This window comes from Papaver somniferum, chromosome 1, assembly GCF_003573695.1.
Source record: "Papaver somniferum cultivar HN1 chromosome 1, ASM357369v1, whole genome shotgun sequence".
In the NCBI taxonomy this organism is placed as follows: domain Eukaryota; kingdom Viridiplantae; phylum Streptophyta; class Magnoliopsida; order Ranunculales; family Papaveraceae; genus Papaver; species Papaver somniferum.
In genome coordinates this window covers 234,700,593-234,718,325 of record NC_039358.1, presented here as the reverse complement: position 1 = coordinate 234,718,325, position 17,733 = coordinate 234,700,593, and positions in this window count along the sequence as shown.

The window sequence follows — 17,733 nt, the reverse complement described above, 5'->3', positions numbered from 1 at the left end:
CAGCTAACATGGCACCGCTGTGTGCGTTCCTAAAGTTTCACCATTAGAATTGGTGATTCATGCTTTAGGGCTCGCACAGGTGATGACCAAATTTTTATCTTTAGGGCATGGAATAAATGAAAAATGATGGTAGAGAAAGTAAGAAACAAATTTATTACTTAAATGCTATGTGAGACACTCCATTCAGAGTCAGACGGGGCATTAATCGTGGTTGGAAGTCTTGTCAATAGAGTTCCAGACATCTTAATAGGGTGCTCTGTGAATGTTGGGGATTGCGTGTAGAGGTTGCTTATGCTTCGTACTCTGGTAATAGAGTGAAGTGATTAGGCATAGAAATGTTAAATATTATAAACATGTGGCACCCAGTGACGAGTACAGTTTGATTTTTGTAGCAATAAATTATGAAATATCTTAACGAATTCGAGGCACCTCCCTCTTAGCTCAAGTTAGCCTAAGAAAAAAAAAAATGAAAAAATATTCTTACCTAGGGAAATGAAGAGGTATTTAGGGTTATCCAACACATTATCAAATAAAGTGCCAATCAAAGAGGCAGTGGAAATAAGAATCCTTCTGTAAGTGCCGATGATAATGAGACAAAAAAATTATTAGATGGTAATTTTAAAAACTTCTTATCGAAAATAAAAAATTGATAATGATTAATTAGCCCTTACGTAGTTTAGTGTTGATTTGAAATTAGATAATGATGATTGATTAATCAGGTTTCATCATATTTACTTTAAAACAAAATCATATTAGTTTTAGAGGGAAAAAAGTGCAAAGGAGAAAAAAAAGTATAATTTTTGTTTTAACCATATTTTTGATTTGGTGTGCGAGGTGTTTCGACCTTCTCCGTGGTGATGCATTCTTGATTTGGTGTGTCGAAAAGATGCATTAAATGGGTGGAGAAAAAATAGAATTATGTGTAGATTTTATTTATTTTTATTTTTATTTACGCAAAGAATATGTGTGAAATATGTCGGGTTTCCTTTTCCTTTATGTACTATTTAGGATAAAAGAGTCCTAATATGGTAGGTACTTGACTTCCGAATTGGATTTGGACCTCCATAAAATTCTAAACACGGTAAATTAAATTTTCATTTTCAGTTTGTAATTTTTAAACCAATCGTACATTACCAAGTGTCCTCACCAAAACTCTCGTTTCATGAAAGCTACAAAAGGCTTGTTTCAACCAATAGAAAGCAAGGGTTTCTTCACCGTTCAACGCGGGAGTTTTATTCGCCAAGGCCTTTAAATCTTTAGATTTGTTTTAACACAAAATTGGTCAAATAGCCGTAAAATAATAATTCCTAGATGAAAAGAAAAACCAAAATTTGATACTATTTATATATCCATGAACATAAAAGATACTTTTAGATATCCAAACTTGGCTATTTTGCACAGGATTTTTAAGTTTAGTACAACTGTTTTTAGATAAACGGACCAATATGCCCCTAAAGTATATCCTCCCACGATCAAACACTAAAAAGTACAAGAAAAAAATAGAGAAGCATAAAATATAATACGTGGACATTTTCGACAACAGTTAGAAGAAAAAAACAGAGTATCATAGATGATCGTGGAAGAGTCAGTATAGCTACTAGTCCACCGACGAAGGCTGCAATTGCTCCTATAGAGCAACTGAGAACACTCAAAAAACATTCTAAAGTGCTAGATGACAATACGTTCAAACAACCACTGATAGCAAGTGATATTGACACTTATTTCCATTGTTGAAAAGGATGAACAACCAACAAACACTACGGGGAAAATAGTAATCTACAAATGTAGATTGATAACTCGTAATTTTAAAATTGTAAAAGGTAGCATGTTTTACAACCTTTTCCAATGAAAAAGTTGTCAACGTAAAAATCGTCCAACTCTTAGGACCAAAGAGATCCAAAGAGTAGTAACGAGAGTTAAAAACCACAACTTTTTGTGTGAAAAGGGTTGCAGAGAACTCATATCTTAAAGGTAGTGAATAACTGTATAACAACACGCATAAGGGTTGTTGAAGATAAAAAAAAAATTGATTTTGAAAAATGTTCTTGAGAGATTGGAACCCAAGCCTATTGTGTGTTAGTAGAATTCATCAACCATCCTTCCGGCTTCTCAATATTGGTAGATTTGTGCTTTTTTTTCTGATCAATATTCACAACCTTTACAAGGGTTGTAAAACGAAACATTGACTTTGAAAAAAAAATGAGAGACTTTGAAAAGAATGAGGCTACGGTGAATCGAAATCGAACCTGAACCTCCTCGGCCTAAGGCTAGGATTCCAACCACCCTTCCAGATTTACATGTATGATTATATGGTACATGTATATCTATATTCATCAAAAATTTCAACTGAGCCTTAAAAAAAGGCCAGCAAATGCGACATTCTTCCTGAAACATACAAGGCATTCTCTGAATTATACAAGGCCTGCAATCACATTTTAATCAACACACATAGTACCAGATTCTATATCTCAAAATCTAAATGAATGAAACAAGTGGAGATGTGTATATATATGCAAGTTTTGGTGAAGCAAACATCAGTCATGAAGAAGCTGCAAATGCTCAAAGTTTTAGACTTTATAGGAATGTGTTACCTTTTTTTCTCGCCAACTGCAGAATTAGAGACCAACTCAAAGACCTTTTTTCTCCTCTTGTATCCGGGATTGAGACCGGCAATGAAATGAGATATCATTTCAATGGCGGAGTTAAAAAGGGGGGATCATCTCAATAGAAACAGATAGCATATCATACCAACAATATTATAAGTCATACAAATGAAATCTGAAACAGATAGAATGAAATCAGGTTTTACACATAAAATGAAATGTTATTACATATGAAGACATTTTCCTATATTTGTAACTAGATCAGCCATTTGCTTTGTAGAAACTCTAACTTTTCTTTTGCAGCAATGAAGATAGCATCTGAAGCCCATGTAAAATCTCCACATTGTTCACATACAAGGTAAGTTATGTGCTTATTGTGTTGATTGTTGCATATTTTTAGGTTAAGTTTGTAATTGCAGGTTGAAGAGAAGCACAACTGATTGTGCAGTGGATAATTTTTATAAGAGTGATCATCTTCTCCACAAGCATCACAGCTTCTCTTTGATGGCAACAACAACAACTTGGCTTTGGAAGGGTCAGAAGCATCACTAAACCATTCAAAGTAGGTGCAGGTAGGTATAGTGTACTTGAAAAACATTTTTCCATAGGTTTCAGTTGTTTTAGATCGTAGAAATACTCTTACACCATTACAAGGAACATGCTTGCACCTAGAATACATCCAAGGACACATTTTTGTCTCGTGATTCCCTTGTTCACACATAACACACTCAGTTAGGATTTTTTTCATTCTCATCTTACAGTTTTTATTGTTGTTGCTGCTACTACTGCTACTTGGAGAGTCTTTCACACCTTCACCTATGACTAATTTAGTGTTTTTAAAGGCTAATTGAAGAAAATTTCTGAAATCTACACATGTTCCCACTGATTCACTTAAAAGCCTAAGTGTTTTTAAAGCCTAATTCAGTGTTGGCGAATCTTGTTAGCTAGGACTAATTTTAATTGTATCATCATTCTCAGTATACTAGCAGTTAAACAGAACGGGAAATCAAAAAAATAATAAAACCCTAAAATGGGTTATAGAATCAGACCTTTGTAAGTGAATAAATTAACCTTCTTTGCCTTAACAGATCGAGAAGGTTTTGTTGGTGAAGAAATCTAAAGCTCGATCTATTGATGGGTTTTTAAAATTTCGTGGTTCAGGAGATGGAGGAGGAGGTTCGCGGGAGATGGAGCAGGAAAAAATAATTGATGGGGAGATTGAATAGATAAGAAGAAGAGGATAAATAGACCTTCTGCAACCTTTATAAGAGTTGTAAAATTAAAAAATAACTTTGAAAGAAAATAAAGCTCAGGTGAGTTGAACCTGAGCCTCCTCTGTCCAAGTCTAAGATTCAAACCATTCTTCCACATTTACGTGCGTGATTATATTTTACATTTACTTCTATATGTATAAAAAAATTCAACTGAGCCTTAAAAAAAAGAGCACCAAATGCATCACTTTGCCTGAAACATACAAGGCATTCTCTGAATTATACAAGGCATGCAATCACATTTCAATCAACACACGCAGTACCAGATTCATGCAAGTTTTGGTGAAGCAAACACCAGTCCTAAAGAAGCTGCAAATGCTCAAAGTACTGAAGTATATTGACTGCAAAAAAAGCAAGAAATTGACTGCAAAAAAAAAAGCGAATTGCAGAACTAGAGACCAGTGCATGATTCAAGTAACCAATTTATGCACATTACTTCAGAAAATCTGCATTTAGAACTCAATAAATCACCTTCTCTCCTCCTTTATCCGGTCTTGAGAACGGCAATGAAATGATATATCATTTCAATGGCGAAGTTAAAAAGGGGGGTTCATCTCAAGAGAAACAGATAGCATATCATACCAACAATATTGTAAGTCATAATTATAGAGAAAAAAATAGCATGTCATTTTAAAAAAAAAAAATAATATCTGAAGCAAAATGAAAGAAACAAAATACCCAAATTCAGTAGAAATGAAAAGAGTAAACCCACCATCAGTGGAACTTCTTTTTCTTTTTCTTATTCTTCTTGTTATTCTTCTTTGTCGGAACCACTAAGATAGGTTCAACATCGGTTCTTGCATGACTCTCAGTCTCGTCATCCATTTGTAAGCCAAGATTTGAAGGATCCACTGGTTGGGAACTTGTGTCTTCGTGTTCATTGTATTCCTCTAATTCATGGAAACCCCTGGGTGGTGGTTTCAACATCACAAACCAATTAGATACATCTGACTCTCGAGAATAGAAAATTTGCCGGGCTTGTGACGCTAAAATGAATGGATCATTCTGATATTGGTTCTTATGCTGACGTAAGTTGACTAATGTAAAGCCTTTTTCTAGCTTGACACCAAAATAGGTGTGAGCCCAGTCACATTTGAATACGGGAAATTGAAACATATGCTGGTAGTCCAACACGAGAATTTTTTCTAAAACACCATAGAAACCACTGCTTATTTGTGATGCTGCAACTAAAGATTTTGAATCAATTGAAACACCACTGTTTTGTGTGACTCTTTGAATATCCTTCGTGATAAACCTTGACCCATTTATTTGCAAGCCTTTATATGATACACATTTCTCTAAAGGACCATATGCCAACCACTGTATTGTATTTGATACTGATATGCCTTTACTAGTTTGCATTTTAACCTATATAAATATAATTTAGTTAGCAAAACACAAGTGACCCCAGTAATGGGCCAAGCTTTATGTTTTGTCTTGGTAAAAGCTAAAAGGTGACCACAGACATGGGCACAAGCTCTATGTTTTGACATAAATCATCTCTAATACTGAAATATAACTTGTTTTGTGGGTAATGCAAAAAAGAGATACTACTCAGGAAAAATGAATCTAAACTGCAACATCTAACAAATGACCAAGTGGTGGTGCACGTATCTTTTGCCGTATCCAATCTGCAAATGTGTCTGAGTGTATGGAAAGGAGTTGGTCTTCAGTGCCAGTATCGGAAGATCTTAACTCATCCATATTCATTCTAATAAGAAAAAAAATAATATGAAAAAGACCCGTAATGATATTATCTGACAACAACTAGAAATGAACATATAACGTCATAGTTACATTCTATATGGGTCAATTACTGCTGTGTTAAAAAGCACATATCTATGAGCGATCTTCATCATATCACTACCAATATACACTTGAACACCTTTAGAAAGAGGACGCCCTGCCGGTGTGGAATCATATTGATTGTCTTCATTACGGATTTGATTTACTTCTCCTTCATCTGATTTGTCCGCATGAACATCACAATACCTGACACACTTCATTCCCAGGTAACACTCTGCTATACATGCTTCAGGTTTTGCGTAATTTTTTACATATTCTTTGAATGTCTTCATATACCTGCGATATTTTAACAATTTATTCTTAAGTTTGTTTTTCTGTTTACATGAAACAATAAAACAAAAGTATTAATACTAATGAAACAAGTAATACCTTTCAAATGGATACATCCAACGATATTGCACGAGTCCACATAAACGCACTTCTCGAGCTAGGTGAATTGTCAAGTGTACCATCACATCAAAAAATGATGGAGGGAAGTACATCTCCAACATACACAAAGTCTCAGCAATTTCTTCTTGAAGTTCTAATAATCTAGTGAGATCAACTGTCCTTCGGCATATTTCGTTAAAATCACTACACCATATCTAGGTTTTCCTTATGGAATAAAAGTGTTACTAAAAAATACAAGCTAATTTCCCCAACTAAGAAAAATAGTTACTGGAATGCAGTTATATAATGTGTTAGGAGTTTGTCTAACTCTTTTACTCCATTAGGGAAATTAAATACGCTAACACTTCATTTTCATTACAATATTTATCCTAACTATAGGCATTTTACACTTTATATTTAATTTGTAATATGGAGATTGTGTTATAATCTTTGCTAACTCTTTGTATAACAGTTCAAGGGGATAATAAAGAGATGACATGTGTCTTATTTTTTCAAAATAGGCTAACGGATTTTTTCCATTAGGAAATTGTTAAATTTGAATTAAAAAAAAGAAAAAAAATCAGGTGATTCCGGCCTGAAATATCAGGTTTCGGTTACCTGAAAATTTAATGTTCCAGTGACCTGAAAATACACTGCAGTTCATATCATGCCAGAATCAAATTCTTCTCAAGTGCAAATTTATAACAATAATATTGGTGCAACTACAAATTCGTTCATATCCAGTATATTTGAGCCCAAAAATATCATTTTACATTGCAATCTTTCAAATTAGAAAGCTAAAACACTTGGGAAAATACAACAAAGAGCCTACTTTTAATAAGAATTGACCCTGATCATAACTATTTCCCTAGCTTCAGAAGCAAACAGCAATGCATAAACACCAAAGAAAACTCGACTGGTACAGGGTAACCCACTCAAAAAGGTTATTGGAATCTGACCTTGGATGTAAGCTTTCGAGAATCAATCTGCAAAGTATGACATCAAACGTACAAATTAAAATTTGATTGACAAAACAAACAAGTATCAAATTTAGCAACATGAATTTATTTGTCTTGTCATTTAAATAGAGACAATTTGTCACTCCCAATTGTTGAAAGAAATATTTGCGACAAAATAATATAGTGCTAATGAAATATATTGGTGCCTGCTTCCAGAGAAGGGTCCAATTGATATGATGCATATTACATGGCGTGTTTTGTGAATTGTATTCTACCAGTGGGATCTTTGATCTAAAAACAGCAAGTTGAAGTTACCTTCCAAATGAACTCAAAGTCCCATCCACAGATAAAAGAATTTCTAAAGGATCAAGTCATTCCTCTTCAATTCATCCAAAGTGTGGAGCTTTGGGAGTATCTGCAATGCAATTAAACAAATAAGACAACCATTCCAAATGCATATGTCAGTAGAATCAAACAAGTCCCCATTGGCAATCAGAATTTGATGGACACAATCCATCATCAACAAACACAACAATTAAAAGAACAACTCAAACAGTAAGATCTATTCTAGGATTCCTCCAATCACCTATGTATTTACTCGGCAAAACATGTATAATAACACACTATAGGATGAATTACATAAGAACAGCAACAACAAAATTGATCCATCCTCCATCATTCGAAGGGCTAATAAGAAACCAACTCAAGAACAATCATCTATGGTTCCAAGAATTAATAGAATGCACTAAAATAGTTACCCGCCTTGCTGTGCCAAAGCAACAAAGAGCGGTTTTCCACTAACTACTTCACGAGACTTAATGCTGCTCTTACATCTCTTTTCATTAGCTCTTCATCAACTTGATCAAAGACTTTCCACTGTAGAACAATAGGTTCGGCAGAATTTACTATTTTCCTATTGAATCAGTCAATTGTTCATCAATCAACAAAAGAAATACGTTCAATTTTATCGAATGCACTAAAAATGGTAGATATACCGACCTTTTTTGAATGGTTTCCCATCCAAACACAAACAAAATAATGTAGTAAAGTCTTATCCATTCTTCTATATAAAACGAAACCAAATCATTAAAATAGGCAAAACATAATCAAGTCTAGGAAGCCAATGATGTTTCCCTTTGTTGATTGTTATATTACCTGCTGCTTTTCTTAGTCTTTCTTTTTTTTCCTTGGTGGAATTGTAGATAGGCAACAGTTTACTAACCTGTTAGTCATTTACATAAAACTAGATCAGCAGAGATAACATTCATTACACAAATGTCAAGTTTCTTAAACAAAATATTAAGAAGTATAAGAATACACACCAACATTGCAACACAAACTCACTAATATGTTTCCACGCATACTCAACAGGTCATACAAGAAACGACTTAAAACAGACTTCAGTCATAGATGAACATATCACTTTATACAAATCATACAGACTTTGTAAGCATACTACTTGTGTAATTCTCGCATTAATTTAATGAATCTGTCATCAAAAAACATTCCTAATAACCAAAATAAACCACCTTGTCGAGCACCATTTCTACCCTGTCAAACTTCACTGTTAGGGTTTTCACTTCTATTCATATGCAACATAAGAACAACAATAAATCAACAGAACAATAAACAACAAACTTAAACTGAACAGTCTAAAAACCTTAATGACTGCAATACTGAAAACCCATGTCTAAACCATAAAAAATTGGTACACAAATAAACCAACCCAATAACAACAAACCCTTCCTTTGTTCAAAACAACCAACCATATTTATAAACAAAAACCCGTTGAAAATAAATTATATATATCATCTTCACTAACAGAGTCAGAAAATCCCCAAATTGAAAAACCCAAGTTTCAGATCGAGTAAAAGAAAAAAATAAAAACAAAAATTGATCATCTATTACAACAAAGAAGATAGACAGCGTTAGGGGTTCATGACAAGACTTGTTCTTGTTCATTAATTCTTCTTTTTCCTAAGAAAGAGTAAAGAATAAACCATTTTAGATCAAAATCAAACAATATCATCAAAAACAAAAAACAACAAATTAAGCTCGGGATTATACCTTATCTAGTAGATCGAAGAACAATCATTATCATAGAACAAGGTTTTTTTTTTATTTCAGGGAAAATATCAAATTTTAGGGTTATGAATGTTTCAATTGGAGGCTTTTTTTTTTCGATTTCAGATAGGTTTTTGATTCACGGATTAAGGATTCAAGGTTTTTGACTCACGAATTAAGGATTCAAGGATTTGTGTTAGGCCTTGATTTGGAAATTTTGTTACGAGAGAGGGTTTTGGTTGAGGCGGAGTTAGAGAGGAAAACAACCGAGAAAGAGAAAGGAAACAAGAGAAAGAGGAAAGTGAGAGGAGAAATTTTTTTTGTTTTTGTATAAAATTTTGGACGGTGCAGATTGATCCTCGATTCCTCATACGGATTGTGGAGATTTTTCAACGGTGGAAAATTGGTTATGGATTCTCATACGGATTGATACATGTGTGTTTCTTTTGAACAAAAGTGTGTTTCTTTTGAACCTTCATAAGACCAAAATCCAAATTTCGGTATTCGAAATACTTTCATTTTTGTAGGATTATATGTTTTTATATAGGGAACATGCCACGGAAATCTTAGCTTCAAATTAATTGTTGTTTAGATGTTTTAGAGAAAAAGGTGACACACAACTGTGTTCTTTTGAACAGAAGTGTGTTTCTTTTGAACCTTCATAAGACCAAAATCCAAAGTTCCGTATTTCGAAATACTTTCATTTTTGGTAGGATTGTAGATTTTTATATAAGGAACATGTCACGGAAATCTTAGCTTCAAATTAATCGTTGTTTAGATGTTTTAGAGAAAAAAGTGACACACAAGTGTGTTCTTTTGAACAGAAGTGTTTTCTTTTTTGAACCTTCATAAGACCAAAATCCAAAGTTCTGTATTTCGAAATACTCTCATTTTTGGTAGGATTGTATATTTTTATATAAGGAACATGTCACGGAAATCTTAGGTTCAAATTAATCGTCGTTTAGATGTTTTAGAGAAAAAGGTGCCACCATGTCAAGATTATGTCATTATAACCATGTCAAAAATATCTGACAAACATTGGTAGGTTTAGTACTCAGGTGTAGATTCCGACATAATATGAGATGACATTGAGGATAATATGAACAATATTGGTAGGTTTATAATTCTGATGAAGATTCTGAGTTAGTGGAAGCAGAGATTCCTTTGGAATATTCCCCCAAACCTTAAACATACCCCTATTCGCTAACTTCGAGGCATGAACCTGGTTTCGAGATCGAAACCTGGAGGTAAGTGGACTACTATAAGTCAAAAACTTCGTGAGAACAATGAACCCATATAATATGCCAAACATTAGTAGGTTTACGACTCCGATGTAACTAGCAAGGTTTCAATATTAAAAATTAACACATTCGTCTGAAGATGTATTTTTGACTTACAACGAAATAAATATTGCTCTGGAAAATAATATATACCATATTTTTAAAATCGAACTGAGGATTATCCTGGTGAATATTAAAGATAAGTTTCCATAATCGAACTTACAACAAACAAGATTTCGACATAAGTTGCACATATATAAATTGATAAGTAAATTACGGATCAACTAGACCGACTTTTTAGCAGGATATATCGTAGAAATTCGCAAAGGTGGAGCTAATGTGTCATTTCTAGCTTCAAATATGGTTCAAGGGATACAAACACATGTCAAATTGAGTTTCCCATGTCTAGACTAAATATTAGCTTTTGGATAACAAGGTCAATCTAATTTCTCATAGGGAGTCTATAATAAAAACGGGATTGAGGAAACAGAGGTTAGTAAACAAAATCAGTAATTTCGAATCATTAATCGATTTCTGAGACAAGAATCAAATTTTGTTAATCAGAGATCAGTCAAGGCATATTTTGGTCCACACTCCACACAAAATCGGTAAATATCTAGTCACTATAATCAATTTTTAATCCAAATAGTAGGTTTCAGATAACAAGATTTCATATACCCGGTATGCGTACCTAAATCATTTGTTCGTGAATTAGCCTTTTATGCTATGCAAACCCGATATGCATATTCGAGTCGTCAATTAGTTTCTGAGACTCGAATCTGATCTTATTATAAACTTCGGATATCCCATTAGATAGCAAAACAAGTGAAAGGACGTTATCAGATTGAGATTGACTTGTCTAGACCAAATAGTTGGTTTCAGATAATATAAGGTCAATCTAATTTCTATCCGGGAATCCATTTGTAAAACAAGATTGAGGAAATGGAAGTAAGTGCATAAAATCGGAAGATCTGGAGTCACTTATCAGTGACTGAGACTCGAATCCTATTTTTGTATAAACTTTGGATATTTCGTTCGGTAACAATACAAACTTGTGTCTTAAGGACGCTATCAGATTGAGATGCATTTGTCTATTCGGGAATCCATTTGTAAAACGATATTTGAAGAAATGGAAGTAACCGTACAAAATCGGAAGATTTCGAGTCACTAGTCAGTTTCTGAGACACGAATCCGATTTCGTTATAAACTTCAGATATTTCATCGAGTAATAACTCAAACTTGTGTCGAAAGGACGTTATCAGATTGAGATGCACTTATCTAGAACAAATAGTAGGTTTCGGATAATATAAGGTCAATCTAATTTCTATTTGGGAATCCATTTGTAAAACGAGATTGAGGAAATAAAAGTAAGTGCATAAAATCAGAAGAACTGGAGTCACTAATTGATTTATGAGAAATGAATCCCATTTTGTTATAAACTTCTGATGTTTCGTATGGTAACAATACAAACTTGTGTCTTAAGGACACTATCAGACAGAGATGCACTTTCCGAAACCGAAACCAGAGTTACTCGTTTTTTGTGATTTGAAACCAGTGTTAACCATCAGCTTATTCGCTTTGGTTTAGTTATGCTCGATTACGGTTAACCGATATTTCTGTCAGTTGTTCAAAACTAAAATTTAACTTGAATGCTGCAAATCTTTCAGAACTGACAAAAAATTTAACCAACACGTCAAAATTGACAAACAATAACTAAAACAAAAATATTAACAATCGAAAATCATGTGAGAGCAACAAAAAGAACAACTGACAACCAATAACTTAAACAAAAAGATTAACAATTGTGAAATCAAAGCAAGGGATGGTAGTATTGATATTATGATATAGTAGGAATGTAAAGTAGAATGTCAGAATTGCTACTGCCACTCCATGACCATACATTCATAGCCCAATCTATATGTTTCTTAGGTAGTGTTCTGTACTTTAGTTAGTGCACAACAAAATTTCATGCTCCTAATGGACTCACCAGTTCCTGCACGAAGACATAAAAGGAAGTTCCATTAGAGTTCAGTTAAGATGAACGACTTTTTCAAGTGCAAATCTTTAGATATTCGCAGTTCAAACTTGGACCTCGTTACGTACGAAGACTACAGGCAGCATGGACCAGCCAACAATGGGTATAAAAAGAAATCATGATAATATGCATGGTTCAAACTTAGTAGTTAGGGTGGAGATATTACAAGTTCGTTGAGATAATATAAATGTGAACCGGCAACATTTATAAGTGTAAAGCGGCAACATTTTTGCAATACGTGAATAGAGCTACTTAGAGCACTATCTAGAACCATGAGCCCACGGTATAGCATGAGGAATGCACATTACATGGCTGACAGGGCATCTAATTCAAACAAGTCAAGACGATTATGCTTACAGTTACAGATCACACTACTCGAAATTATAAGCTGACATTTAAAATTGATACATGGGATACCATCTATGGTTTTGCAATAAGTGAATAGCACTAATTAGAGAATGGCAGATACATTAACGAATGTTCATCCAAATGTGAACTACATTCTCTTAAAATTTTCTAAGTTTGGTCAATGGATGAACTATTAGATGCTCATTCAAAAGAAGCCTCACCTCTTCAGGGGCACAACCAACCTAATCAGTAATCGTTATATGCCTTTGCAGCTTCAAAACTAAACCAGTTACAGATCAATAACCATTGAGAAAATAGAAATCTCTTATACAACAAATGGTGTGTCTTAGAGGCCTTAGCCATTTTCGACCTTTCCCAACTATATACATGTATGTGTGCAGAAAACATAGAAACCTGATAAAAAAAAATTACAATAAATTTTTTAAGAAGCTACAGCATCACAGGTTAACCAAGTGCATTAGAAATATGAATGCATGTGATGAAGAAACGGTATATATACACATTCATAATTTTTACATTACCCTCTCAGGAACTTTGCTGAACACCAATGTCTTAGCAATGGGTGAACAATCAATTCCTGTGACATCTGACCAAAGCTAGCTTTGGGTTCCAGGAGATTTTAAGGGATCAAGAAACAAGATTTGAAAATTGGTGGCATTGTGACAAGTAATACAATAGGTAAGTTCTAAATTAAAGGATCTCAATTATACCCATTTGGTGGTGCTGTATTGAATTATATGTGCATATCTTTCTCGAGAACCCTTAATACAGAACACTGATGATGGTACTCGTATGACCACCTTCTCAAGTGCCTTTAGGAACAAATAAAGATCCATCTTATGGTTCCAAAGATTGACAATACGGTAGCTGACACGCTATAGATAAATAAAGATCCTAGAGACAAAGCTCAAGCATACAGGTTTAAGCGTGGTCGACCACCACTTAACAACTATGATGAAAGAACAAAGTTTTTTCCCAAATTAAACAAAGATCAAAACTGGGGACAAAAAAAAACAAAAAGAAACAGTGGAGTGCAGTATGCTAATACTAGTACTGTAGTTGATTAAGCGATAATGAAAATTAAGCTTATATGTAAGGAAATTAAACTCCCACTGGTTCCATCATTTTGATTAAGTTAATATGGATATTTTAGTTCAGTGTCAACTAAAAAGTTCCCATAATCAATCTGAACAGTGGTGTTCAATCATTTTGATGTCAAGTAATGGCAAGAGCTCTTCTGTTTTTTAAGGGAGGTCAGGTGTCAACCAGAAAATCAAACAAAAATGTATAAAACAAGGAAGGAGAAACAACAAAATTCCAGAAAAAAGCACTCACTTATGATTGAATCCTCTTTTTACAGAAAATATTGAAACTTTATTTATTATTTGGGATTCAATGCTCAAACCCGGATCAGGAAAACATAACATTATCATTCTCAAGAATGCCAAATTGCATGCTAACACTTCATAAGTACGAACAAAAACATGGTATCAAAATTCAGCAAAAATATATTTGAGGTGGAAGTTCAACTTAGGTAACACTAGAACCAGATCAAATTCACCTCGAAATTACTTTACCTCCCAACACCGGCTCGGTTAATATATGAATTTTCAATCAATCGATTATTGAAAGCAAACACATTTTGGGCAATATCATGCATTTAGGTTAGTCAATGTAAATCTAATTTTTTAACCCAATATTACAATAATCCAGAGATCATCAGATTCACATAGAAAGAAATCTGAGAGACTCGATATTAGAAACCTAAATTGCTATCACCATCTTAAAGCAACAAAATGAGGAAGAAAACCAACCTGTAATTGATAATTTTCTAGCAAAATTAGGCAAGGCTGAGATCCAATCCTCTAATTCCTTCACCTGATAATGGAGACCATAATTAAACGCCTTTGAGAATTTGGGAGACCAAAATTACACGCCTTTGAGGATTTGCAGGTGTGGAAAGGACGGGAAGAAAGATAATGGAGTTCTGCAGGTGTGATTTCGGAAGATTCGAGGAAATACCGAAATAGTTTAGGTTGCGGTTCCCATTTCATTTTGGTTCCAGGATGTAAGTTATTCTCAGGTTCTAGAACTTAAATTGGTTCCAAACAAAAGATTTATTAAATATTAAAACTCTATTTTGCATTTTCTAAATTCAAAAATAAATTATTGTGTTGCCTATGCCTAGATGTGTTACTAAGAAAAATGATAAAGAGTTATAAACATGGGGTTCATTTTAGCATACATCAAATTTTGGGTAGAAATAGTTGTAACAATGATTTAGTATAAAGTATGTTAGAAATGAATAACTAATAATATAACACCATGAATAGTTATTTAGTTTTTATGAATTAATTCCTAATTATGGTAACTATTTCTTAATTTGCTAACTCTTTATAAGGGTTACTAGAATCATAATGGATCATTTGAGTTAGCAAAATAAAAATAGTTAGGAAAGTCATTGTTAGAAAAACCTAGATTTGGTGTAGTTAAATAAGAACATAACCGATTGACCGCAGTACTTGGGCCCATCAGGTAAAAGTCCCTTCAAAGCTACAGGTAGTATTTGTTGCATAAGAACATGGTAATCATGAGCCTTCAGGACACCCAAGCAACCATCTTTCGAGAAATGCCTCCTAAGATCAGAACTATACCCATATGGAACCTTCAAATTTCTCATCCTATTATAAAATATAGCTTTTCCTTTTTTGCTTAAGTTACATGGTGCTGGTGGAAGCCACGTTTTGCCATTTTTGTTTGTTGGATGCAATTCTTCTTTGATTCCCATACTTTTCATATCATTGCGGGAATTCAATCCATCTTTTATTTTGTTCTTTATATTGAATATAATACCAATGACACTCTCACATACGTTTTTTTTCTCCGTATGCATAACATCAATATTATGTCGTAGTAACAATTCATATATATATATATATATATAACATAAAAAGTATGAGCATGCAAGTCACTTGAGTCGTACGTTTCATAACAGGGAAACAACATCATCATATATATGGTTGGGAACCTAGATAGCAATGAGATTCACAATGCATATAGGAATTTAAGAGTGAAAAGAAGATAATTTGAGGTTGGAATTTACCTTCCAGTAAGGCAAGTCGAAAAATATCGACCATTTGTTGAATATCGGATGGTCAAAATCCTATGCACCAGAACTAGCAGCAGCACTCGTACCGGCATCAGTAGCAACTTCCCTTTTTCGCTTCCCACACTTAGAGTTACCGTCATTTGCACTTGTTGCCGCTCTACTCTGTCCCTTTTTCTGCTTATTCTTCTTATTCTTCTTCTTTTCCTCTTTTTCTTTCCTTTTCTCCACCTCGTTTTGCTCCGCCTTCCCAAAATCATTCACAATACTGCTCTGACGTTCAAAAGCTACGACACCAAACATAATATGTGGCTTTTCCTTCCTCTCAATCCATTAAAACATGCTTTCTTCTTACTAGATAGAAGAGGATGATTATAAGGTAGAAATCTCCTATGATTCATGTAAACAGTTTTACGACTAAACGACAACCAGTTTGAAAGAGTATTATCACCACAAAGAGGGAAGGCTGACTTCCCTTTATACGTATATCCAGATAGGTTATCATAAGCAGGAAAATCGTTTATCGTTGTTGATGGTGGTTTTTAGTTCAAGGGCTAAAATCGTAAACCATGTATTTAATGCGTCGTCATCCTGTAAAAGAACAAAAGCCATTTAAAATCAATGAGTGCTTAATCCTCTTTGCTCACATATGTATTGAGCAATTCAATATATTTGTATATCTGAAATTTATTCAGAATGGTGCATGCAACAGCAATCCCAAATATTTTGTGAATTTTATCTTCCACTGACATTATTCGCTAATGCATTACTTGCCTAGTATTTTCCTATGCTATAAATGTTCACTCTCAGCGGAGTAGCATGAGTCTTCCGAAGTGTCAGTATTGAGATCTGCATGGAAGTACCCATATAGGCTGCATCACTCTCTAGCAAAGAGAATTTCGTATCGACACACTTTTAAGTTAGCTCGATCACGCTTAAATTCCTTGAGGAAAATCTATATTGTCCATATCAGTCTCAAAAATCATCAAGGCCACACAATTTGACCACACGATCCAACAAGCATAGCCTACTCCTAACAGAACTAGGCAATCACCGTAGTGACCACCGGCGGGCCCACTAATGCCCTAGTCGTGTTAGAGCATTGCTCGGTCGAACTCGCATGCGTTGCTATCCCAAGCATGTTTGTCAATGTTAGTGATCACAACTAAATGTCTTGATTTCTAATTTACTTATGACCAAGTCTCGGTCTAGGATAGTTAGGAATAACTGAGCTCCAGGGCGATTATCTTACGAAGACGAAGAATTACTCAAGGAACCAGTGGAACTTCATCCGACCAACAGGTATGTGGAGACTTGAACTCATCTGTCACTCAAAAGTCTATCTACTCTATCTCCTACTCTTGAGACAAAAGTCGTATAACTATGATAGTTTTCATACGTAAACATTTGCTATTTCGAGCCGAGATTACTCGCCTATTTTTTTCTCGAAATATGTATTGGTAAGCTTTTGCTTTAACCATTTTCATCTTTACCCGTGAGAAAGTCATGGTGACGTTTCAATCTTGAAAAGAGCTTTGATGACGATAGTCGATTCTTTATGTCTAACGACTATTATAACATTATGGAAGAATGTTTCAATAATTGAAATGTAGAGTTGAGATTACGTAAACAACTATGGATATAAGCATATATAGTGTGTTCGCACATTAGTGTATAAATCCATGTGCCAGAAACCAAGTGCGTGCATATGCGTGCATGCGGTATTGGTGAAGGAGACAGGTTGGGTACGCGTACCCGTACGCGTACTAGCGGAACTTTTCCTCCCGGAAAATTTTGCTGAGTTTGGAGTTTACGAACTCATAAACCAGTCACCTTAGGTACGCGTACCCGTACGCATACTGGCGAAACTT